Raw genomic sequence first — 25,616 nt, forward strand, 5'->3', positions numbered from 1 at the left:
TTTTCCTTCTCTTTCCTTTTGACCTATTTCAGTAAACAAAAGATAACCTCATGTGTCAATATATAAACTCCATACCGGTAAGTTTAATTCATGCTTCTCACTTTCAGAAAACTGTCTGCATAGGGAAAAGTTTAAGAAATAACTTATGAGGGAAATAGGTTTTGTAAAAGAGAACTGTAATTCTAACTGTGTGTTCTGTGGAAAATGAATTTATATTGGAGAAAATTTAAAACTTAGTTTAAGCAGTAATGGTTGGGAAAAAGCTTTATCAGTATGGCCAGCTCTTGATCTTTTAAAGGCCCAAAGTTACGCTTATCATCCAAAGCCCTTGACTTTGTACATGGAATTTTATGTCCCAGAGAGGAGAAAACACTGGAAGGAACAGGTTGTAGTATCTGAACTCCAAGCTCAGGCAAAGGTGGATGAGTTTTACATGTAAGGAGGTGATTTCTAGGATCAAATTAATGTGTGTAAAAATAAAACTGGCATATTTATTGATATGTGTGTGTATAATGTGTATAAATATGTATATATACACCAATTATGTACATAAATTTTATATAAACCTAATCTATATACATACATATGTAACTACTCACATAGTCATATTTGTGTATTAATCTCTGCTTAGTAGTAAAAATTATAGAATATTAGGACTCAGATGGGATCTACAAGACTCTCATTCTACCCAGTACACATCTCATTCTATAATTTTCTAGACAGTTAACGATCTAGCCTCTGCTTGAGTACTCCCTCAAAAAGGAAGCTTCCTACTGACAATTATAAATCACACCATTTTAAATAGTAATTATATAGAATATTGATGATAGTGTTTTAAACACTGAAACTAGATCAGTAATTTTCACCCATTACTACTAGTTCTTTCTGAATCTATTCATCATAAGTTTATTTTTTCATTGAACAACCTCTAAATTATTTTTTAAAACTTTCTAACATTCTCCATTAAAACTGATGTTTTTCAAATGCCTTCTTCAAAGGCATAAATTCAAAATAGAAGTTTGTGCTGGTGCAGACAACAGAGGGTTTTTATTTTTATGCCTCTTAATCTAGACCTCATTCCTATAAACCAAGATGTTTTTCTTAGATGCCTCAGCAATGATGAACATTGAACTTGGAGAGGTAAATCCTTCATCTTTTCCACAGTAGCTTTATTGAGTCATTCTTTAATTTGTTCCCACATGCATGCATTCATTCAGAAATAATTTCTGTGCACCTACTATATGCTAACACTAACTTAGGAGTAAGGTATAAAATGGTGAATAAAACAGGAAGAATTCCTTGATACTTGGAGTTTATATTTTAGGGGGGAAAGACAGATAATAAAAATGTATGTTATACTGTAGTTTATTTTTTTAAGATTTTATTGATTTATTTGAGAGAGAGAGAGCACACGAATAGAAGGGGAGCGCAAAGGGAGAGGGAGAAGCAGACTCCCTGCTTAGCAGGGAGCCCGACTTGGGGCTCAATCCAAGGAACCTGAGATCATGACCTAAACTGAAGGCAGAGGCTTAACCGACTGAGCCACCCAGGTGCCCCAGTTATACTGTAGTTTAGAAGGTGATACCTGTTATGGAGAAAAATTAAGTATGGAAGCAAGTCTGGGGTTAGGAGAAACTGAAAATGCTTAAATAGACAGTTTAAATAGGATAGTCTCACTGAGAAAGTAATATCTGACTAAAAATTTGAAAGATATGAGGGAATGAGCAACAAAAACACATTGGAGATAAAGCATTACAGGCAGAGTGCAATGCCCTGAGGTAAGAGTGGGCCGGCTGTGTTAAAGGAACAGAGAGGGGCCAATGTGGTGGCAGAGAAATGAAATGGGGGAGGAATGACTTGTAGACCATTGTAGAAACTTCAGGAATGTATTATTGTGTGAGAAGGGGCCCAACTGGAAGACTCTGAGCTGAGAAGTAACAGGGTCATATATAAATGGATTAATCTGACTAGGGAGTTCAAAGTACACAGAATGTAGCAAGGGGGAGAACAGAAAGAGAGTTAGGACGCTACTGAAGTATCCTGGTGAGAGCTGATGGTACACTGGATCAGTGTGGCATAGTGGAAACATCGAAAACCTAGGAATTCTAGAAATATTTAGACAAAATTTTCTGACTGATTATATTTAGAGTGTGAGGAAAAAGCGAAGAGTCAAGAATGACTCCAATTTTTTGTCCTCAACTAGAGTAAAAACTTAAGTACCATTAATTGAGATGGAGAAAACTGAAGGTGGTGCAAGTCTGGAAGACAAAATGAGAAACTGGGTCCATGGAAGTATGAGATATCCACTGCATATTCAAGAGGAGAATGCCTATGCAAGTAGGCTGCTGGATATATGAACATAGAGTTCAGAAACAGGTGTAGACTTGAGATTTAAAACTGAAAAAGTCTCCACACATAAGAGATTCAATGGTATCAGTCAGTGATAACTCACTAAAGGAATGAGTGGAGATGAAATAGGCAGTACAAATACTAAAGCTCTCTAATGTTAAGAGATAGAGGAGATGAAGATGAATCAGTACAGACAAGAGAGGAGTAGTTGTAGAAGAGGTGAAAAGCAAGGAGCATGCTTTCCTGAAGTCAAGTGAAGAAGGCATTTCAAGGAGCAGGTGTATCCCCATAGCTGGTTTTATTTTAGGCTGAATACTAGGGCATCACCACTAACCACCTTGTTTAATTCAACCCAGAATTCAGACTGTCAAGTTGTTTGAATCTTGAGTCTAAAATTCATAACTTCTTAAGGAATACAAGTCTATGTCCTTAAAAAAAATTCTCCATTAAGCATCACCTTTAAAAAAAAATCCTCTTAACTCTTGTTAGTTTTGAGACATCAAATCTGTTCAAATTTTAATTCTGACATTGCATATATTAACTTTTCCTCCCAGCTTTGTGTCACCTGATAATTTAATAAGATTGCCTTGTATGAATTCATTCATTCAAATCATTGACAAAAATATAAAACATGACACATCTCAATGTATAATCTTCTGATTTTATGGAATGCCACAAGAGATCCCTCCTGAATTACCATCTATTTAGTGATTATATTTTAAGTAAAGTTATTGACTCAGCTATAAATCTAATTATTCTAAATCTTACATTCAAAGACATTCTTCTTTCAATAGTAAAAGCATAATATTTTTGAACTTGAAGAGACCCTGAAGATTAGCTAGGCAAATCATTATTAAGTAAGACAATAAAGTGTCTTAAAGTTTTTCATTAAAATTATTTCAATGCAGTGGCCAAGTTAATAGGTATTTTGCCATTATTTGTTCTTCTCATAAGCTGGCTCATTATGCAACTGTTTTCTTAAGTATTCCTAAGCCATCAGTTTGGGGATCCATTATATAATTATGCCCACCCAAAGATTAATAAGTGCCCTTGTATATAGTCCCCAGGATTTTTTCCCAGGTTTTTCTTCTAGAAATCCAACTGTTCATAACCTCAATTGTCAGTGGTAATTTTTCTCATTCCATGTATAAATACTTCCATTTCCTTGGACTGCAATCATTTGGGCCAGTGTGCTTAAATAGATTTAAGGAGATTTGGATTATCTTTTTAAACACTTCCCTCTTCCTATGCTTCAATTCAGTGGGTGCTGGATGTTTATTTATTTGTGCTTTAGTGTTTTCAATTTGAAGTTTACCATCCTTGATTTAGCTTTTGTCACTGTCATTTGTAAAGACTTTACTTTCTGTATCAGTATTGTCTAATACAACTTTCTGCAATGATAAAAATTTTCTCAATCTATGTGAAAGGACAGCTTGAAATGCAGCTAGAAATACAGCTAATACAGCTCAATTTTTATTTTTTTCTTTTTTTATTGAAGTGTAGATGTCATACATTATTATATTAGTTTCAAGTGTACAACATAGTGATTCAACATCATATACATCACAAAGTGATCACCACAATAAATCTAGTTACCATCTGTCACCATGAAAAGTTGTTACATATTGTTAACTATATTCTGGAAGTTTGTATCTTTTACTCCCCCCCCCCTTCTTTGCTCTATTTTTGATTTAGTTTTAATGAATTTAAATTTAAATAGTTGTACATGTGAAGTGGCCACCATATTGAACAGTACAGATCTATATATCTTCTTCCAGCTTTGAATGTAGTTCGATAAACCCATTAAGTTAGTTCTAATAATTCAAGAACACAAATCTTTGTGGGTTTGAGCTATTACTTAGAAAGCCAAAAGCCAAAGATGGCTGGGCAGATCACATAAATAGGCAAAGAAACTAGTGCCAACTGTAGGGGGCCTAAAAAACATATAATCATTCTGTAAATAATAGTAACCACTCCATCAAAAGGCGCTAGCTGATTCGGTCAATTGTAGCTGTGCTAAGATGTAAAACCAGAACTGCCAGACCTGACTGTCCAAGAGAACCACAAATTCAAATTTTTAAGTAAAATTTCTCAACTTTTAAGTGTTACAACATATTTGAATGTTTATAAACTGTTACACATGTTAAATAAGACATATCTATAAGTTACCTGTTTGTGATAAATTGCCTAAGACGTTTTTACAGTACCCTATCAGGTACAATTGATGCATGTGTGCCCATCCTGGTCATGTGCCCAATTCCAGGGTTTCTTACTCAACTAATAATAGGATTAGCTAATCTCAGATTCTCTATAGGTTTACCCTTTCATTTCAAAAACTCCCACCTCACCTTTCAAGAACAGTTTCTGATTTGTACTTCATAAGAACTATCAAAATACTCAATAAAATGTAAAAATTCATAAAATCTCTCAATTCTGATAAATTTCTCTAAGATTTATTGAAGTTCAGAGTGTTAGTAGCCATGAGAATTCAAAGCTTGCAACCTCGTCATCTCCAAGGTCACCTCAGAATTCAATTTCAGAGAGTTTACTCATAGAGAACAACTATATAGTAGTCATCTTCTTACAATATACAAGGCAGAACTATCTGAGGATTAGTTCTGGGTACTCCTAGAGAACATTATCAGCAAACAAAATTAAACAGAAATAGAAAGAGTAAAAACTAAATGAAAGGCATGTATGACTTCACTTGCTTAATTACTACTTGCTGAATAACCCACCTCATGCATGAGCTCTCTCAAGTATAACATAATTACTTAGCAAATAATAATTTATTAAAACAACATGTTCATAATATTGTACCAGACCCTGAGAAGGAGTGTTGGGGAATAAAAAAATTAGTCCGGGACCTCTAAGAGCTTAAGATGTTGAGAAAGAATTCCACATGAAAGCATCAAGGAGCATATCAACAAGAGCAAAATGATGAGGTAGCAAAGAGACTAGATGTAAGCTAAGAGGTTGTATATTTCACTTGTTTCTTATTTAATTAAATTGATGGGATTTCCTTGTAATAATGGGCAGAATGTGGGACAAATGTGTCCCAACAATAGACACTGAGGACATTCCACAGTGGGAATTTTTTTTTTAAGATTTTATTTATTTATTTGCAGAGACACAGCAAGAGAGGGAACACAAGCAGGGGGAGTTGGAGAGGGAGAAGCAGGCTTCCCGCTGAGCAGGGAGCCCGATGCGGCGCTCGATCCCAGAACCCTGGGATCATAACCTGAGCCAAAGGCAGATGGTTAAAGACTGAGCCACCCCGGCACCCCTCCACAGTGGGAATTTTTAAAGGGTATAACATGAACACTGTAGAAACTTGTATATATCCCTACAGCATTTCATAAGTTAAAGCAAAGTTGTTAATTAGGGTTGGAACATATGCTGAGTTTCCTTCAAAAATTAAGTGTAAATTAAGTTTCTAAATTTATTTGCTCATTATAAAATAATTTATGAAAAAATCTTTTTTCTTATAAATTGGGAGAAAACAGAATAAATTATTTAAAATCTCTCCATAAACATATAGGAGTACCTCAGAGAGATTGCAGATTTGGTTCCAGCCCATTGCAATATAGCAAATATCAATAAAGCTAGTCAACTGAAGTTTTTGGTTTCCCAGTGCATATAGAAGTTATGTTTATACTACACTATAGTCTATTAAAAGTGTACAATAGCATTATGTTTCATAAAACAATGTACATACCTTAATTTAAAAATGCTTTATTGCTAAAAAAAATGCTACCTATGATCTGAGTTTTCAGCAAGTTACAATATTTTTGCTAGTGGAAATTCTTTTTTTTCTTTTTAAAGATTTATTTATGTATTTATTTATTTATTTATTTGAGAGAGAGAAAAAGCCCATGCATGCACAAGCAGGAGGAAGGACAGAGGGAGAGAACCTTCAAGCAGACTCCCTGCTGAGCACAGAGCCCCACACCAGTCTTGATCCCACAACCCTGAGATGATGAGCTGAGCTGAAACCAAGACTCTGGACACTTAACCTAGTGAGCCACCCAGTCTCTCCTGCTAGTAGGAATTATGGCCTCAATGTTGTTGGGTTGCTGACTAATCAGAATAGTGGCTACTGAAGATTGGGGTGGATGTGGAAATTTCTTAAAATAAGACAATAAAATTTGCTGCACCAATTGACTCTTCCTTTTACAAATGATTTCTCTGTAGCACTTATGCTATTTGATAGCATTTCACCCACAATAGAGTTCCTTTCAAAATTGGGAGTTAATCCTCTCAAACTCCGCCCCCACTTTATCAACTAACTTGATATAACATTCTAAATCCTTTGTTGTCACTTCAACAATCTTCACAGCATCTTCACCAGGAGTAGATTCCAACACAAGAAACCACTTTCTTTGCTCATCCATAAGAAGCAACTTATTCATTTAAGTTTTACCACGAGATTGTAGCAATTCAGTCAAATCTTCAGACTCACTTCTGATTCCAGTTCTTTCTATTTCCACTACATCCACAGTTACTTCCTCCACTGAAGTCTTGAAACCTTCAAAGTTATCCCTGAGATTTGGAATCAACTTCTTCCAAACTCCTGTGCATGTTGATATTTTGACATTTTCCTGTGAATTGTCACAAATGTTCTTAATGGCATTTAGAATGGTGAATCCTTTCCAGAAAGTTTCCAGTTTACCATGTCCAGATCCATCAGAGAAATCACTATCCATTGGCAGCTATTGCCTTATGAAAAATAAATTTCTTAAGTAATAAAATCTGTACGTCAAAATTACTCCTTGATCCAAAGGCATGTAATGAATGCATGTAATGTTAGCAAGCATGAAAAATGTTCATCTCTTGTACATCTCCATCAGAGCTCTTGGGTGACCAGGTGCATTATCAGTTTGCAGTAATATTTTGAAAAAAAATTTTTTCTTCTGAGCAGTAGATCTCCATAGTGGGCTTAAAATATTGAGTAAACCATGTTGTAAACAGATGTGCTATCATCCAGACTTTGTTGTTCTGTTTATAAAGCACAGGCAGAGTAGAGTCAGCATAATTCTTAAGAGGCCTAGGATTTTCAGAATGGTCAATGAGCACTGGCTTTAATTTAGAGTCACCAGCGGCATTAGCCACTAACAAGAGTCAGCCTGTCCTTTGAAGCTTTAAAGCCAGGCATTGACTTCTCCTCTCTAGCTATAAAAGTCCTAGATGACATCTTCTTCCAAATAGAAGGCTGTTTTCATCTACATTGAAAATCTGTTTAATGTAGGGGCGCCTGGGTGGCTCAGTCATTAAGCCTGCCTTCAGCCCAGGTCATGGTCCCAGGGTCCTGGGATCAAGCTCCACATCGGGCTCCCTGCTTGGCGGGAGGACTACTTCTCCCTCTCCCACTCCTCCTGCTTGTGTTCCCTCTCTCTCTGTGCCTCTCTCTGTCAAATAAATAAATAAAATCTTTAAAAAAAACCCTGCTCAATGTAGCTACCCTCCATTACTTATCTTAGCTAGATCTTCTGGATACCTTGCTGCGGCTTCTAAATTGGCACCAGCTGCTTTACCTTGCAATTTTATGTTATAGACATGACTTTTTTCCTTAAAACTCATAAACCAAACTCTGCTAACTTCGAACATTTCTTCTGCAGCTTCCTAACCCTCTTTCAGCCTTCAAAGAAATGAAGAGAGTTAGGGCCTTGCTCTGGATCAGGCTTAGGCTTAAGTGAACGTCGTAGCTAGTTTGATCCATCCAGGCCACAAAAACTTTCTCCCTATCAGCAATAAGGCTGTTTTGCTTTCTTTCTTTTTTTTTTTTTTTTAAAGATTTTATTTATTTATTTGAAACAGAGAGAATGAGAGAGACAGAGAGCACATGAGAGGGGGGAGGGTCAGAGGGAGAAGCAGGCTCCCTGCCGAGCAGGGAGCCCGATGCGGGACTCGATCCCGGGACTCCAGGATCATGACCTGAGCCAAAGGCAGTCGCTTAACCAACTGAGCCACCCAGGCACCCGCTGTTTTGCTTTCTTATCATTCGTGTGTTCACTAGAGTAGCACTTTTAATTTCCTTCAAAAACTTTTCCTTTGCAGTCACAACTTGACTAACTGGTTCAAGAGACCTAGTTTTCAGCCTATCTTGGCTTTTGATATGCCTTCCTCACTAAGCTTAATCACCTTTAGCTTTTGATTGAAAGTGAGGGATCTGTGACTCTTCCTTTCACTTAACACTTCAGAAGGGCCACTATAGGGTTATTAATTGGCCTAACTTCAATATTGTTGTGCTGAGGCATAGGGAGGTCTGAGAAGAAGGAGAGAAATTGAGGGCTGGTCAGTGATGCCGTCAGAACACATACATTTATTGTTTATGCTTGCCATCTTATATAGGCATGGTTGGTGGTACCCCAAAACAATGACAGCAGTAATATCAAAGATCACTGATAACAGCTCAACATAACAAATATATTGAAAAAGTTTCAAATGTTGTGAGAATTACCAATATGCGACACAGAGACATTAAGTGAGCAAATGCTGCTGGAAAACAATGCCAAAAGACTTACTCCACATAGGGTTGTAAAACAAAACAAAACAAAACAAACAAACCACCCCCAAAACAACAAAAAAAAACCCTCAGTGTCTGTGAAGTTTAATAAAAGAAGGTATGCCTATATCCTCCCTTTAGTAAAATATCCATTTTTATTTGCAATTTTGCTTTTGTCCGACACCCTTTCTGAGCCCGTCTTCTCCTATAAAATGAAAACAAAGGCACAAATGATCTCTAATGCACTTTCCTAGATTTGGCACGGCCATTCTGAAATTCCCCTCAAAACCAAGTTGCCTGTGTGTTTCATGAGGATAAATTTGGCTCCATACTGCCATTATGAAGGAAACCAGACAGGGTATCACTTGAAATGTCTATAGCTTTCTTTCTCAATAGTTAAAAGTCTAATGGCAGGAGCCAAGAGCAAAATGTGGAAAATTCTGCAAATGTTACTAACACCTACACTTAATTCAAATTGCTCACTTATTATTTCAAATAGTGTATGGAAGTGTATGTCAGTTAAGAAGGGGGTGTAAAAATGGTGCAGCCACATGTCACTCTACTTAATACTTAACCTAAAATAAGAAAACATTTCACAAGTGCATAAGAACACCCAATAAAGCTCACAGAAAAGCTCACATTTCCCCCTCTCTGAAACTATTTCATCTTCTTGTTTACTGTGAGAGGAAAGTCTCAGGTTCAATAACCAGAATAATGATGTGGCTTTGGTAACTAAACCTTTACTTTGAAGATAAACCCCATTCTCTTTAATTTAAAAAAATAACGACTACTGTCAAATGGGTAAATCACCAATTCCTTTGCCTCCTAAACTGAAAGTTTACTTCTCCACGGGTCTCTACCATAAAAAGTAAAGGACTTCTCTGAATAAATCACTTCAACGTTTATACAGGGTGGTCCTTTCTGATAACTGCGCTCTTCTGCTTGACTTATTATTTCAACATGGTTTAAATATGATTTTACTACGGAACTTGAGAGTAGAGTTAACCTTTATTATAGCGCTTTTAATTAGACAGACTGACCATGTATAAACTATTAGAATACCAACATTTTTAATACTATCTTAGATTAATTGAGGTGTTATTCATTATAATCACATTTTCTTGGCAAAATAAATGACAGTAGATAGCACTTTAATGTATTAAATGATTTTATGATAAAATGATAACTATTTTGGAGTTTCAGCTTTTTAAAAATTTTTGTTGATTCTTTAAGATTTTTATCTACTATCACTGTTAACACCAGTTGGAAGGCATACCATGGAACGTATCTACCAGTTCTGCAGAGCCCTGAAAAATTTCAATATACTTCTCTTATGTATAACCTTCTTCTAAGCATGTTCTTACATGTAGGTGACCTCAGAACTCCACCAAGGTGATGTGGCTAGCGATGGGACCCCAAGACAGCATTTTGTTCCCTGAATTTTTACTCTGAAAATAAACTCCAGAGCAGTTAATAACAAATACATACTAGTGGCAATTTTCCTGAAATGGCTCCTGAGCTCCTGACATAAAAGTTACACCAGAAATGCATTATATTTTGTGAATCTTTCACTTAACTAGATGATCTCTCTCGGAATTTGGACTGTAAGACACAGAAAGTAGAAATTAGGAAATGTGATGAGCAAATCTGGATATATACAAAAAGAGAAGTCCATAAGCAGGACCTCTGAAACAATAAAAACCTACACATGCTATAAATAAGCAGAAGTCTTAAATAAAGATATATTATGACAAAAGAAAAGAAAGGAAGTGAGAAAATAATCAGTTTGCAAGGGCAAGAAGTTGAAACTGAAAATAACTTAAGTCATAAAGGAAGAACATTATAATAGTAAAGAATGATCTCTACTAAGGTAGTTCCCTGAGATGCTTTGCATCTAAACATTTCATTTTTCAAAAAGGATAATTATAAACGTTTTAAAAAATTGTGTGCTAATATTTTGTGACATCTGCTAAGATAGTTTACTTTCATTTTTTTTTTTAATTCTGTATCCATCTTATAACATTTCCAATCATCAAGCTAACATGAATGGATCTTTATTCTCTGCCTCTAAATATCTTTCCAGAATTACCTCTCCATTTCCATACATCTTAATCCTTCCTGGGAACTGAAAGCTTAGTATTTTTATGAAGAGACTTTGTAATGTACACTACATTATTGCTGTTCCAATTGTATTTCTAATATTTCATCTATATATTTAATATTACAAATTTGAGGGCTAATTGTTAGTTTAGCTGTAACAACAGTGAAAAATCTCTGAAGCAATAATGCATATCCATCAAAGTGGATTTTTCTTTGATAATATTTTGAATGATTTTTCTCTCACCATAGGATGTTTAATTACCAACAAACCCATAGTAATAGCATATTCGACAGCAATCTCCCACTTGGTTTGCTTTTGACAAACCATATTGGCATGTAAACAGATACATAATAATGGACAATATAAAAATCATTATTTCTTCAATGAGTAATATTTTACTCATTGATTTTTGATGAATCAAACCTCTAACATTTTCAGTAAACAGTAGACATAAAAGAAATTTAAAAACCAGTTTACATTTCCCAACTTGATTCTTTTTTCCTGCTAGCATTCATATCTTGCAAGTAAACATTCATTCATTCCCTTATTCATTCATTCTTTCAACATTTTTAAAATACTTACTATACATAAGTACACTAAATATTTATATACACAAGGTGCTTTAAAATATGAAGAAAATGGTTTGCCATTAACTTCCATTGTTCAACACTGGTTTTCTTGTGCTTTATTACCACTAAGGCAAAATTTATTTTAAAATCTTAAAATTTAGGTGTTCTGGCTTTTTTCAGAAAGGTAGAATAGAATTACCACAGTGTATGTGTGCCCCTTTATAATCTAAAGTTTGGAAGAAGAGGAGTGGAAGAAAAGGAAATGTAATAGTTGGTCCCATCTAATCCTAATGGTTCCCAATCTCTTAGACCCCACCTCATGCCTCTTGCCTCCAGCTCCATCTAGAAATCTGAAATGTGGAAAAATAGATAATTAAATGGCAAAAGAGTTGCAGAACAGGTAGGTAGATGATAAAGGGGGAAATTTTATCAAAACTGGTTTTACACATTTTAATAACAGAAATCAGAATGAAAACCTTAAAGAAAAAAAAAAAAAGCTTAATTATCTCTTTCCTTTCCCTCTCTTCTCACTTCAAGCTCTGTCTCACTATTAGATACACTGTTTCAACATCACCAGCAATCAAAGCAATGCAAATAAAAACAACATAGAGATCCTATTTTCAGCCAGTAAAATTGGCAATAATCAATATGTGCCATTAGTCAGGGAGATTGGCATTCTGACACATTGTGATGGGGTGTAAAATGTCATTGCTCCTTAATCAGAAATCTCAAAATGTATCTATTCTTTTGCCCAACAATTCTATTTCTAGGAATTTTTCCTAATGACTTCCTTTTTCAATAAAACATACAGATTCTAGTAGCTAAAATAAGTAAATAAATGGCTGCAAATTTCCCCCATATTTTTGAAGTGTGAATTTTGTGGAGAAACAGCTTTAACTTGTGAGCATGCTTTGGTATAATAAAATTTGCTTTCTGCAGTAGTAATTACATGCGATCGCTTCATGTTTTCTAGTCCTGGAGACTCCACTTAGCATTCTTCATTTCATCTCTGTAAAAATGGTTAGAATCTCAACAAGAATTCCACAAGGCCTGCCACTAGGAGGCTTAAGAAGAGGAATCAAAATTCTCTACACTGGCTGGTAATGATAATTACCATCACGGGACCAAGGAACCTCTGAAAGTTTATAGTAGTGTCATTCATAAAAGCCCCAAATGGAAAACACCCTGAAATTTCCATCAACTATAAATGAGACATATAGATCATGGTATATTCATAGCATGGAAAGCAATACAAAAATAAAAATGTAACTACAATGACATGAAAATGAATGAATTTCCTAAGAATAAACTGGAAGAAAAGAAGTCATATGCACACAAAAATACTGAATTATGTGTATACAATTTTTCAAAGTAGGCAAAATTAATCTGAGATATTAAACTCGAGATAGTGGTTAAGAGAGTGGTAGCCAACCAATGACACAAAATCCCTACAGTTAAACCAGAGGAATTCAGCCTCAATATTTAGAGCTTTCAAACGTCAAACTGATACATTACACATTTGCACTGCAGTCTACTATGTAACTAGGGATTTGAATATATCCTTGAGGGTACAGAAAACCTTTCCAAGTGGCCAACACAGGCTCATACAATTTCTAGATCTTCAATGAAAATACACACTTTCATAAAAATAATCTGAGAAAGTAACTGCAATAGGAACACTGTGCAAGCTTTCCTTTTTCACTCCACCGTTAACACTTCTCATACTATACCCAAAGAGAGTAACACATCCTAACCATCTCAGTAGTAGTGCACAATGCCTTGGAATGTAAAAATCTATAAGGTACCAAAAAAGGAGAGGCAATTCAAAAATTGGTATCTGAAAAGACTCTTTTAATTAAGGCACCATAAAACCATGGTTTTTATATACTTATTATTAAGGATCAAACATGGCACTAAATGGAATGCAATACAAAAAAATTATAGTGACATACAGCAATGTGCATGAATCTCACAAATATAATCAGATGTTCTGAATTAATAATATATATTTTGGCATGGGATGGTAGAAATGATAATTTTTGTTTTACAACTTCATCTATTCTACCCATTGACTATCCTTAGAGATTCCATTGCTTTGAGGGAGCATCACATGAGAAAAAACAGAGTGTCAGTAAGAAACACTGAATTTAGTGGAAATTGATTTCATCGAATTGACACACTTATGTAGGGTTCTACGCATTATCAATTTACTAATGTATCTAAAAATTAGAAAGGTTAAAGTTTGAAAAATCATGCTGAAAATATCAATTTACTATGAAGTACACCCTCCCTACAATTACACCATTCTCAGTGATGAGAAAAAGCTTGGGGAGGAAATTCTCATTGACTAGAGCTGATTGTCTAGGTGACATATTTTTACCATGATTCAAGGAGGATATAGTAATATAAATTCTACATTTATTTCCAACAGATCAACATTACACCTTTGAGTAAATCAATCATATACTGGAGGCAAGACAGTATTATATATTTTCTCAAACACCTATTTAGGACAAACTTTTTCATGAATTTTTATAGAATGTTTATTGAATTCTGAAAACCCATATTCCTTTGTACTTAGATGAAATTCTGAGTTTTTTTCATTTCTACCACATAATTATGGGAATTACACTAACCTCACAGATATATTTTGTAGGATCTACTCTAAAAATGGACTACAAATAACAGGAGGGTGGCACACCCCCATCTCCATGGGGCCAGAAGCTCCTGTGTCTGGGACCCTTCGGGACTTCACCTATGTATCTCTTCATCTAGGTGGTCATCTGTATCCTTTATCATCTTCTATTATTTAATAAACTGGTAAACATAAGTATTTCCTTGAATTCTGGAGCTATTCTACAAATAACAATCTAAGAGATGTCATGGGAACCTCCAGTCTGTAGCCAAGATCGAATAACTGAGGTGACCTGGGACCTACTACTTGCAAGTGGCATCTGAAGTGGGGGGCAGTCTTGTGGAACTAAGCCCTTAACTGGGAGTCTGCACTAACTCCAATTAGCGTCAGAATTGAATTGAATTGAATTGAATTGAATTGAATTGAATTGAATTGAATTGAATTGTAGGGCATCCAGCTGCTATCACACAGAATTGCCAGTGTGGGGAGTGTTGTGTCACAAGTGTTGTGAGTGTGATAATCATGTGAGAGTAAAAGAAACATATAGGAGGAAGAGTAAGTTTTTCCTACCTACTGGCTAAGAATAACTTGCTCATACATCTTAAAACTGATTTTAGTAGATATTAAATTACTAAACTAATTACATTCTACAGACACATTTAAAGAATATGTCAGTTTTGTTTTATTTTTTTAAAGATTTTATTTATTTGAGACAGAGAGAGAGAGCAAGTGCACGAGTGTGGGAGAGGGTCAGAGGGAAGGGGGAAGCAGACTCCCTGCCAAGCAGGGAGCCCGATGCAGGACTCGATCCCAGGACCCTGAGATCATGACCTGAGCTGAAGGCAGATGCTTAACCAACTGAGCCATCCAGGCACCCCAGTTTTATTTTAAGTATTAATAATTACAATATATCAGAAATTGCATTAATTACAAGTATTTAAACTTGCTAAAAATAAGATGCCTACTTAAGAAGTAAAAGGGTAAGTTATTTTTAAGTTTCTTTTAGAAAATTTGGTGAGCATGGGCAGCTGGGTGGTGAGTCGGTTGAGCATCTGACTTTCAGTTTTCCCTCGGGTTGTGATCTCAGGGTCGTGAGATGGAGCCCTGGGTTAGGCTCTACGCTCAGTGTGGAGTCTGCTTGAGATTCTCTCTCCTTCTCCCTGCCCCGCCTGCTTGTGCTCTCTCTCTCTGAAATGAATAAATCACTCTTAAAAAAAATTAGGTGAGCAGAGTTTATGAAAATAATTCTTTGTCTATGTTCTATTATTAAATTCAGGAAGAACAGAGATTGCCCAAGTATGTTAATAAACAGTTTCCTTTAGAATTTCCTTCAATTTTTTTTTAATTTTTTATTGTTATGTTAATGACCATACATTACATCGTTAGATTTGATGTAGTGTTCCATGATTCATTGTTTGTGCATAACACCCAGTGCTCCATGCAGAATGTGCCCTCTTTAATACCCATCACCAGGCTAACCCATCCTCCCACCCCCCTCCCCTCTAGAGCCCTCAGTTTGTTTTTCAGAGTCCATTTTCTCTCATGGTTCGTCTCCCCCTCCGATTTTCCCCCCTTCATTCTTCCCCTCCTGCTATCTTCTTCTTCTTTTTTTTTTTCTTAACATATATTGCATTATTTGTTTCAGAGGTACAGATCTGTGATTCAACAGTCTTACACAATTCACAGACCTCACCATAGCACATACCCTCCCCAATGTCTATCACCCAGCCACCCCATTCCTCCCACCCACCCACACTCCAGCAGCTCTCTGTTTCCTGAGATTAAGAATTCCTCATATCTGTGAGGTCATATGATACATGTCTTTCTCTGATTGACTTATTTTGCTCAGCATAACATCCTCCAGTTCCATCCACCTTGTTGCAAATGGCAAGATCTCATTCCTTTTGATGGCTGCATAATATTCAATTGTATATATATACCACCTCTTCTTTATCCATTCATCTGTCGATGGACATCTTGGTTCTTTCCATAGTTTGGCTATTGTGGACATTGTTGCTATAAACATCTGGGTGCACGTACCCCTTTGGATCTCTACATTTGTATCTTTAGGGTAAATACCCAGTAGTGCAATTGCTGGATCATAGGGTAGCTCTATTTTCAACTTTTTGAGGAAACTCCATACTGTTTTCCAGAGTGGTTGCACCAGCTTGCATTCCCACCAACAGTGTAGGAGGGTTCCCCTTTCTCCGCATCCCCGCCAACATCTGTTGTTTCCTGATTTGTTAATTTTAGCCATTTTGACAGGTGTGAGGTGGTATCTCATTAAGGTTTTGATTTGGATTTCCCTAATGCCGAGCGATGTTGAGCACTTTTTCATGTGTCTGTTGGCCATTTGGATGTCTTCTTTGGAAAAATGTCTGTTCATGTCTTCTGCCCATTACTTGATTGGATTATTTGTTCTTTGGGTGTTGAGTTTGATAAGTTCTTTATAGATTTTGGATACTAGTCTTTTATCTGATATGTCATTTGCAAATATCTTCTCCCATTCTGTCGGTTGTCTTTTGGTTTTGTTGACTGTTTCCTTTGCTGTGCAAAAGCTTTTTATCTTGATGAAGTCCCAGCAGTTCATTTTTGCCCTTGCTTCCCTTGCCTTTGGCGATGTTTCTAGGAAGAAGTTCCTGCAGCTGAGGTCGAGGAGGTTGCTGCCCGTGTTCTCCTTTAGGATTTTGATGGACTCCTGTCTCACATTGAGGTGTTTCAACCATTTTGAGTCTATTTTTGTGTGTGGTGTAAGGAAATGGTCCAGTTTCATTCTTCTGCATGTGGCTGTCCAATTTTCCCAACACCATTTGTTGAAGAGACTGCCTTTTTTCCATTGGACATTCTTTTTTTTTTTTTTTTTTCCATTGGACATTCTTTCCTGCTTTGTCAAAGATTAGTTGATCATAGAGATGAGGGTCCATTTCTGGGCTCTCTATTCTGTTCCATTGATCTATGTGTCTGTTTTTGTGCCAGTACCATACTGTCTTGATGATGACAGCTTTGTAATTGAGCTGGAAGTCCGGAATTGTGATGCCACCAGCTTTGCTTTGCGTTTTCAACATTCCTCTATTAGGGGTCTTTTCTGGTTCCATTTTAGGATTATTTGTTCCATTTCTTTGAAAAAAATGGATGGTATTTTGATGGGGATTGCATTGAATGTCTAGATTGCTCTAGGTAGCATTGACATCTTCACAATATTTGTTCCTCCAATCCATGAGCATGGAACGTTTTTCCATTTCTTTGTGTTCCTCAATTTCTTTCATGAGTATTTTATAGTTTTCTGAGTACAGATTCTTTGCCTCTTTGGTTGGATTTATTCCTAAGTATCTTATGGTTTTGGGTGCAATTGTAAATGGGATCAACTCCTTAATTTCTCTTTCTTCTGTCTTGTTGTTGGTGTATAGGAATATCCCTGATTTCTGTGCATTGATTTTATACCCTGCCACTTTACTGAATTCCTGTATGAGTTCTAGCAGTTTTGGGGTGGAGTCTTTTGGGTTTTCTACATAAAGTATCATATCATCTGCAAACAGTGAGAGTTTGACTTCTTCTTTGCTGATCTGGATGCCTTTTATTTCTTTTTGTTGTCTGATTGCTGTGGCTAGGACGTCTAATACTATGTTGAATAGCAATGGTGATAGTGGACACATCCCTGCTGCATTCCTGACCTTAGGGGGAAAGCTCTCAGTTTTTCCCCATTGAGAATGATATTCGCTGTAGGTTTTCCATAGATGGCTTTTATGATATTGAGGTATGTACCCTCTATCCCTATACTCTGAAGAGTTTTGATCAAGAAAGGATGTTGTACTTTGTCAAATGCTTTTTCTGCATCTATTGAGAGGATCATGATTCTTGTTCTTTCTTTTGTTAATGTATTGTATCACGTTGATTGATTTGCGGATGTTGAACCAACCTTGCAGCCTTGGTGGTGAATAATCCTTTTAATGTACTGTTGGATCCTATTGGCTAGTATTTTGGTGAGAATTTTTGCATCCACATTCATCAAGGATATTGGTCTGTAATTCTCCTTTTTGATGGGGTCTTTGTCTGGTTTTGGGATCGAGGTAATGGTGGCCTCATAAAACGAGTTTGGAAGTTTTCCTTCCATTTCTATTTTTTGGAACAGTTTCCTAAGAAGAGGTGTTAATTCTTCTTTCAATGTTTTGGAGAATTCCCCTGGGAAGCCATCTGGCCCTGGGCTTTTGTTTTTTGGGAGATTTTTGATGTCTGCTTCAATTTCCTTAGTGGTTATAGGTCTGTTCAGGTTTTCTATTACTTCCTCGTTCAGTTTTGGTAGTTGATACATCTCTAGGAATGCATCCATTTCTGCCAGGTTATCTAATTTGCTGGCATAGAGTTGCTCATAATATGTTCTTATAATTGTTTGTATTTCTTTGGTGTTGGTGGTGATCTCTCCTCTTTCATTCATGATTTTGTTGATTTGGGTCATTTCTCTTTTCTTTTTGATAAGTCTGGCCAGGGCTTTATCAATCTTGTTAATTCTTTCAAAGAACCAGCTCCTAGTTTCGTTGATCTGTTCTACTGTTCTTTTAGTTTCTATTTCATTGATTTCTGCTCTGATCTTTATTATTTCTCTTCTCCTGCTGGGTTTAGGCTTTATTTGCTGTTCTTTCTCCAGCTCCTTTAGGTGTAGGGTTAGGGTGTGTACTTGAGACCTTTCTTGTTTCTTGAGAAAGGCTTGTATTGCTATATACTTTCCTCTTAGGACTGCCTTTGCTGCATCCCAAGGATTTTGAACAGTTGTGTTTTCATTTTCACTGGTTTCCATAAATTTTTTAAATTTTTCTTTAATTTCCTGGTTGACCCATTCATTCTTTAGTAGGATGCTCTTTAGCCTCCATGTATTTGAGCTCTTTCCAACTTTCCTCTTGTGATTGGTTCTAGTTTCAAAGCCTTGTGGTCTGTAAATAGGCAGGGAATGATCCCAATCTTTTGGTACCAGTTGAGACCTGATTTGTGACCTAGGATGTGATCTATTCTGGAGAATGTTCCATGGGCACTAGAGAAGAATGTGTATTCTGTTGCTTTGGGATGGAATGTTCTGAATATGTCTGTGAAGTCCATTTAGTCCAGTGTGTCATTTAAAGTCTTAATTTCCTTGTTGATCTTTTGCTTAGATGATCTGTCCATTTCTGTAAGGGGGGTGTTAAAGTCCCCCACTATTATTGTATTGTTGTCAATGTGTTTCTTTGCTTTTGTTATTAATTGCCTTATATAATTGGCTGCTCCCATGTTAGGGGCATAGATATTTACAATTGTTAGATCTTGTTGGATAGACCCTTTAAGTAAGATATAGTGTCCTTCCTCATCTCTTATTACAGTCTTTGGTTTAAAATCTAATTTGTCTGATATAAGGATTGCCACCCCAGCTTTTTTTTGGTGTCCATTAGCATGGTAAATGGTTTTCCACCCCCTCACTTTCAATCTGGGGGTGTCTTTGGGTCTAAAATGAGTCTCTTGCAGACAGCATATTGATGGGTCTTCTTTTTTTATCCAGTCTGAATCCCTGTGTCTTTTGATTGGGGCATTTAACCCATTTACATTCAGGGTAACTATTGAAGGATATGAATTTAGTGCCATTGTATTGCCTGTAAGGTGACTGTTACTGTATATTGTCTCTGTTCCTTTCTGGTCTATGTTGCTTTTAGGCTCTCTCTTTGCTTAGAGGACCCCTTTCAATATTTCTTGTAGGGCTGGTTTTGTGTTTGCAAATTCCTTTAGTTTTTGTTTGTCCTGGAAGCTTTTTATCTCTCCTTCAATTTTCAATGACAGCCTAGCTGGATATAGTATTCTTGGCTGCATATTTTTCTCATTTAGTGCTCCGAATATATCATGCCAGTCCTTTTTGGCCTGCCAGGTCTCTGTGGATAAGTCTGTTGCCAATCTAATGTTTCTACCATTGTAGGTTACAGATCTCTTCTCCCAAGCTACTTTCAGGATTTTCTCTTTGTCTCTGAGACTCGTAACTTTTACTATTAGATGTCGGGGTGTTCACCTATTTTTATTGATTTTGAGAGGGGTTCTCTGTGCTTCCTGGATTTTGATGCCTGTTTCCTTCCCCAAATTAGGGAAGTTCTCTGCTATAATTTGCTCCAATATACCTTCTGCCCCTCTCTCTCTTTCTTCTTCTTCTGGCATCCCAATTATTCTAATGTTGTTTCATCTTATGATATCACTTATCTCTCAGATTCTGCCCTCGTGATCCAGTCATTGTTTATCTTTTTCTCAGCTTCTTTATTTTCCTTCATTTGGTCTTCTATATCACTGATTCTCTCTTCTGCCTCATTTATCCTAGCAGTTAACACCCCCATTTTTGATTGCACCTCATTAATAGCCTTTTTGATTTTGACTTGGTTAGACTTTAGTTCTTTTATTTCTCCACAAAGGGTTTCTCTAATAACTTCTATTCTTTTTTCAAGCTCAGCTAGTATCTTTAAAATCATGATTCTGAACTCTAGGTCCGACATCGTACTAATGTCCGTATTGAGTAGGTCCCTGGCAGTCAGTATTACCTTTTGTTCTTTTTGTTGAGGTGATTTTTTCCATCTTGTCATTTTGTCCAGAGGATAATAGATGAATGAGCGAACAAAATGCTAACAGGGTAACAACATCCCCAGAAAATATACTCTAAACAAATCAGAAAAGACCTGAAACCAGGGGAAAAGAAAGGGAAAGAAAGAAAAAAGAAAAAGAAAAAGATAAAAACAAACAAAAACATAACAAAACAAAAAAAACAGAATATGATCAAATATGATCAGGCTGGTGCATAGATCAGTGCCACACACTAGATTTTGGGTGTATTTTGGTCTGTTAGGAGAAAGTGCCTCCCAAAATTTTAAAGAAAGAAAAACTTATATATGTACAAAAATAAGGGTTGATACAATGAAGAGATGGAATATGACTATAAAGATGAAAATTATAAAAAAATTTTATAAAAGGAACTGATAAGAAGTTGTTTGAAAAAAGAAAGAAGAGGATTTAAAAATAAAAAGAAAAAAAAAAGGAGAGAATGTGATCAGGCAGGAGACTAGAACAAAGCCATATACTAGAGATTTAGGGTATATTTTGATCTGTTAGAAGAAATTGTATCTCAAAATTTTAAAGAGAGAACAACTTATATATATATGCCAAAAATAAGGGTTAACTACTATGAAGGGATAGAATATGACTCTAAAAATGAAAAATAAAAATGTTTTTTAAAACAGGGATTGATAAGATGTTGTTTGAAAAAGGGAAAAAGAAAAATTCAAAAATAAAAAAGACAGTTAAAAAAAAATTAACTTTGAAAGACTAAAGAATTATGGTAAAAAAGCCATGGATTCTATGTGCAGTGTTCCCCAAGCTCTGGAGTTCTGCCGTTCTCATTGATCGGTAAACTTGGTCTTGGCTGGCTCTTCTTGCTGATCTTCTGGGGGAGGGACCTGTTGCCATGGTTCCCAGATGTCTTTGCCGGAGGTGGACTTGTCCCGCTCTTGACGGTCTGGGCCAAGTAATGTGTTCGGGTTTGCTCTCGGGAGCTTTTGTTCCCTGCAAGCTTTCCATACAGCTTTGGAGGAGGAGAGTGAAAATGGTGGCCTCCCAATCTCTGCCCCGGAGGAGCCAAGAACTCGAGGTCCCGCTCCTCAGTGCACCCCCAGAGAAAAGCAGTCAGTCACTCCCGTCTCCCCAGTTTCCAGCTGCACTCAGTGCTCACCTGGACTGTGACCGAGCATGTCTATCTCTGGCACCCGACCCCGTGTGGAGTCTCCAAACCTCACAGATCCCTGTGGTGCGCTCCCGCACCGCTCCTCCCAGGGGAGGAAGGGGAGTCTCCCCGGATCTGCCGCTTGTTGGGTCCCTGCTGGAGGAGCAGTGGCCCAACTGTGCCGCGGATCATGGTCTATGGCAACCCCGAGCTGAGAGCCCACTCCTCGGCTCCGTCTCTGCAGCCGGCTTCCCCGCTCAGATACCTGGGAGCTTTGCCGCACTCAGGCACCCCCGGTCTTTCTGTGATCCCCGAGGGTCCTGAGACCACCCTGTCCCAGTGAGGGTTCCACCCCCTGCTTAGCCACTGGAGCGACGTCCCTCAGCAGAGCGGACTTCTAAAAGTTCTGATTTTGTACTCCGCTGCTCTATCACTTGCCAGAAGCGGAGGCCTCCCGCCGTCTATCCTCCCAAATATCGCCTCGGATTCACTTCTCCGCACATCTTACCTTCCAGAAAGTGGTCGCTTTTCTGTTCAGAGAGTTGTTGCTATTCTTTTCTTCTATCTCCTGTTGAGTTCGTAGGTGTTCATAATGGTCTGATCCCTATCCAGCTGAATTCCTGAGACCAGACGAAATCCAGGTCTCCTACTCCTCTGCCATCTTGCTCCGCCCCCAACCATCTGAGTTCTATGTAAAATGCAGTTGTCCTAAGTTCAGATAATCATAAACTGGTTTTTCTCCTGTAGAAATGCTCAGCAGGCACTCAGAAATCAGGTGGCCCCAGGAGAATTCCAAGTGCTGGGACATTGTATGAACATGGGCACAAGACGCACCCACCTCCCGCAGCTCCCTTTCCATTGTCTCCTTCACAAATTTTTAGTGTTTTCAATATTATGTTCAACTTATTTCTTATTATAAGACATAATAGAAACAGAATTTCTATATAATCTGTGGAAATTTTATAGGATGTGTCTTCTACAAAAAGATCCTCATAATATAAACATCTGTTATACTAGAGATAGTTTCTTCATCCAAAGAAACTCTAAGTTCTCTTTTTTTATTATTATGTTATGTTAACCACCATACATTACATCATTAGACTACAAACCATCTAATTCAACTCATTTTCCTTTATGACTTGCCTATTAGAAACCTCAAAGCTAAATTTAGTACTTAACTATTCAGTATAATAATTTTCCCTTTCATTCACTTTATGACTTTGGATCTTCCAATTTTTAGTTAATTTTTTTGTATCTCTCTTATTCCAATCTTATTTAAATGCCTTAGAAGTAAATGGTTACATTGTATACTGGTAAAAACATACATTTTGGAGTCAGACTTCCCCTGGCCAAACCCCAGCTTTACTATCTAGTATGTTGTAACCTCAGGCAAATATAAGATCTCTGTGCTTCAGTTTACTCTTTGGTAAAATGAAAATGATAAGAGTACCTATCTCACAGACTTTTTATGAAAATCAAATCAATTATTAGGTATTATGCACCTAGAACAGTGCCTGATGCATGGTAAATATTATTTAAGTGTTTGTTAAATATTCTATAAAGAATAAACAGGGAATACTTAAATCCTCATTGTGAAGCTCCAAAGATCACATCATAATTTATCATCATGAACTGAGTGCCAACTATTTAAACATTATTTTATCCTGAAAGTCCCATAATATGGAAAAGTATAAACCCTGCAATCAATTAATGAATATTAATTATATATCAATGAGACAGCATGCCAACTTGAATTAAAAGTAGTAGTCAGTACTAACCATTGGAATCTCCACGCAATTACTATTTTTTATGCAAATGTTGTGAGCTGCTCTCATCCTCATGAATAATCCTAGGAGAAAGTGGTAAGAAACTTAGATATGCTACCTCTTATTGTGTTGTTTACTCTAAGTTACAATTCTCCAGGTGTAAGCTCAGTCCTAGGCTTAACACAAAAAGCATTCAGAATTAATCTGTAAAGAAATTTGGGACTGCCTCTGAAGTCTCAGATTTTCAGCTAAACCTCCAAAGCTGACGCAATAGATAAAATGTACCTCAATGTTCTAAAGAGTGATAATAGAACCATTCATGCAATGCTGACCGAAATGGGTCAAAACCAGTCAGGGTATCATGACCGCTAATAGTCAATATAAGATAAAACATGACATTTAAAAATAAAACATTTGAAGGGAATCCCTAGACAAAATGCCTTAACTCTTCTCCTCTTCGTGGGAGAAGGGGATGTACACTCTTCTGTCTTAATTAAAGGCAAGTGATGGCTACCTCAAGAGAACTACTTATAATTAGTGCTTATAAGAAAGGAAAGATACCTCATTCTCCAGCAAGAAGCACATTAGAGCCCACTGTGCTCTGTCATTTAGATGAGGTAAGGTGACAGAGCCCAAGAAAAAACTCCACTTCAGGAGCAAACAACAACATAGAGAAGGGCACCTACTATTCATACTGAAAAACCTAAAAGCAGGAAGCTAACTAGGACTGCCTGTGCTTGGCACGATGAGAAAGGAGGAGTCAGAAGTTAGGCAAACTGTCTTGCACAGTTTGGTGAGACACAGATGTGTGAGTTTCCAGGGGGTCTTGTGTATGTTTGCACACTTGCAGAAGATAGCAGACACAAATCCCTCTAATAAACTCTGTCAAAGAGAAAGCTCAGTCAGGGGCAGAGAGCATGGCAGTACATCACCAGGGGTGCAGAAGATCTCAGAGGGAGTCTCCATACCCTGCACACTTACTCCAGTTGTCAAATATCTGTCATAATCATGATGATTAAAGACAGAAAATGTCAACCAATAGAAAACCACAGACAGCACCAATGAGGTACAGACCATTTGTACCTCTTTCTCTAATCTTTCCTCCACACCTCCTGCCCCAACCCTAGAAGGAGAGAAGATGGAGGTGGGACAGGAAGAGTAGGTAGAAAAAAATGATGCAAGAATAGACCACCCCCTCCCCACCATCTGGCTCACTGGAGTTTTTGTGTTTTTTTTTTTTAAATTAGACACAGATCATGCTGAAACTAATGAGGGAAAAAGTTTTTAATTGGATGTGAAATTGAAATTTTAATTTAAACTAAACTGAACACTTTAATAACTGCACATGAAATTATTTTTATAGTCAAAAGTGATAGGAAAGTTATGGGATCTGTTTGAGATGCCATCTACACACAGGCAAGGGAGATTTGATAGATCTTTTTTAAATGTTTGGTAAGGAGAAAAATAAAAGAATTTCTGTTTGCAGTTGCTTTGAGTTCAGTCCAACCAACTTACCATGTAGAGGTTATGTAACTCATGTATGCAAGGCAAGGATAATGTAACCTCTCTAGACAGTTCTTCATAGTTTATGATATGAAAAGTGATATAAAAGATAACTTCAACTTAATCCTCTTTATAATATCGAAGTCCACTAATCTGAAGCATTTGCTCATTACGATTTGCCTAGCACTATAACAAGCTACCCACACAATTTCCCATTAACAATTAAACATTCTGTAATAATTCCTCCACCCAGTTTTGCAAAGTGAAAAAATTAGTCCTACATTAATATGCATGTACATTTACACTGATTTAAAATCTTCTGCCATTAGTTCTGCCAGTTAAAAATGATCTCTTCCTGATAAAAAATAATTTCATCTCTTTATTCAAATTCTCACACTAACTAAACTATAAAATGAATTTGGCTTCTAGGTATTTGTTCATTCAATCTATTCTGATGTTGTGTTCTCCATTTAGATCAAG

The 25,616-nt window shown here is 36.8% G+C and overlaps 1 long non-coding RNA gene across 1 annotated transcript in view; it reads right to left on the bottom strand.

Annotated features, from left to right (window-relative positions):
- The window catches only part of LOC129045632 (uncharacterized), a 284,885-nt gene that overhangs the window by 83,370 nt on the left and 175,899 nt on the right, over window positions 1-25,616 (bottom strand). The gene's annotated exons all lie outside the window — the stretch shown is intronic.

The sequence above is a fragment of the Mirounga angustirostris genome, unplaced genomic scaffold, assembly GCF_029215605.1.
Source record: "Mirounga angustirostris isolate CCGP_5_RB_7025 unplaced genomic scaffold, mMirAng1.0.hap1 SCAF_3, whole genome shotgun sequence".
Classification (NCBI taxonomy): Eukaryota; Metazoa; Chordata; class Mammalia; order Carnivora; family Phocidae; genus Mirounga; species Mirounga angustirostris.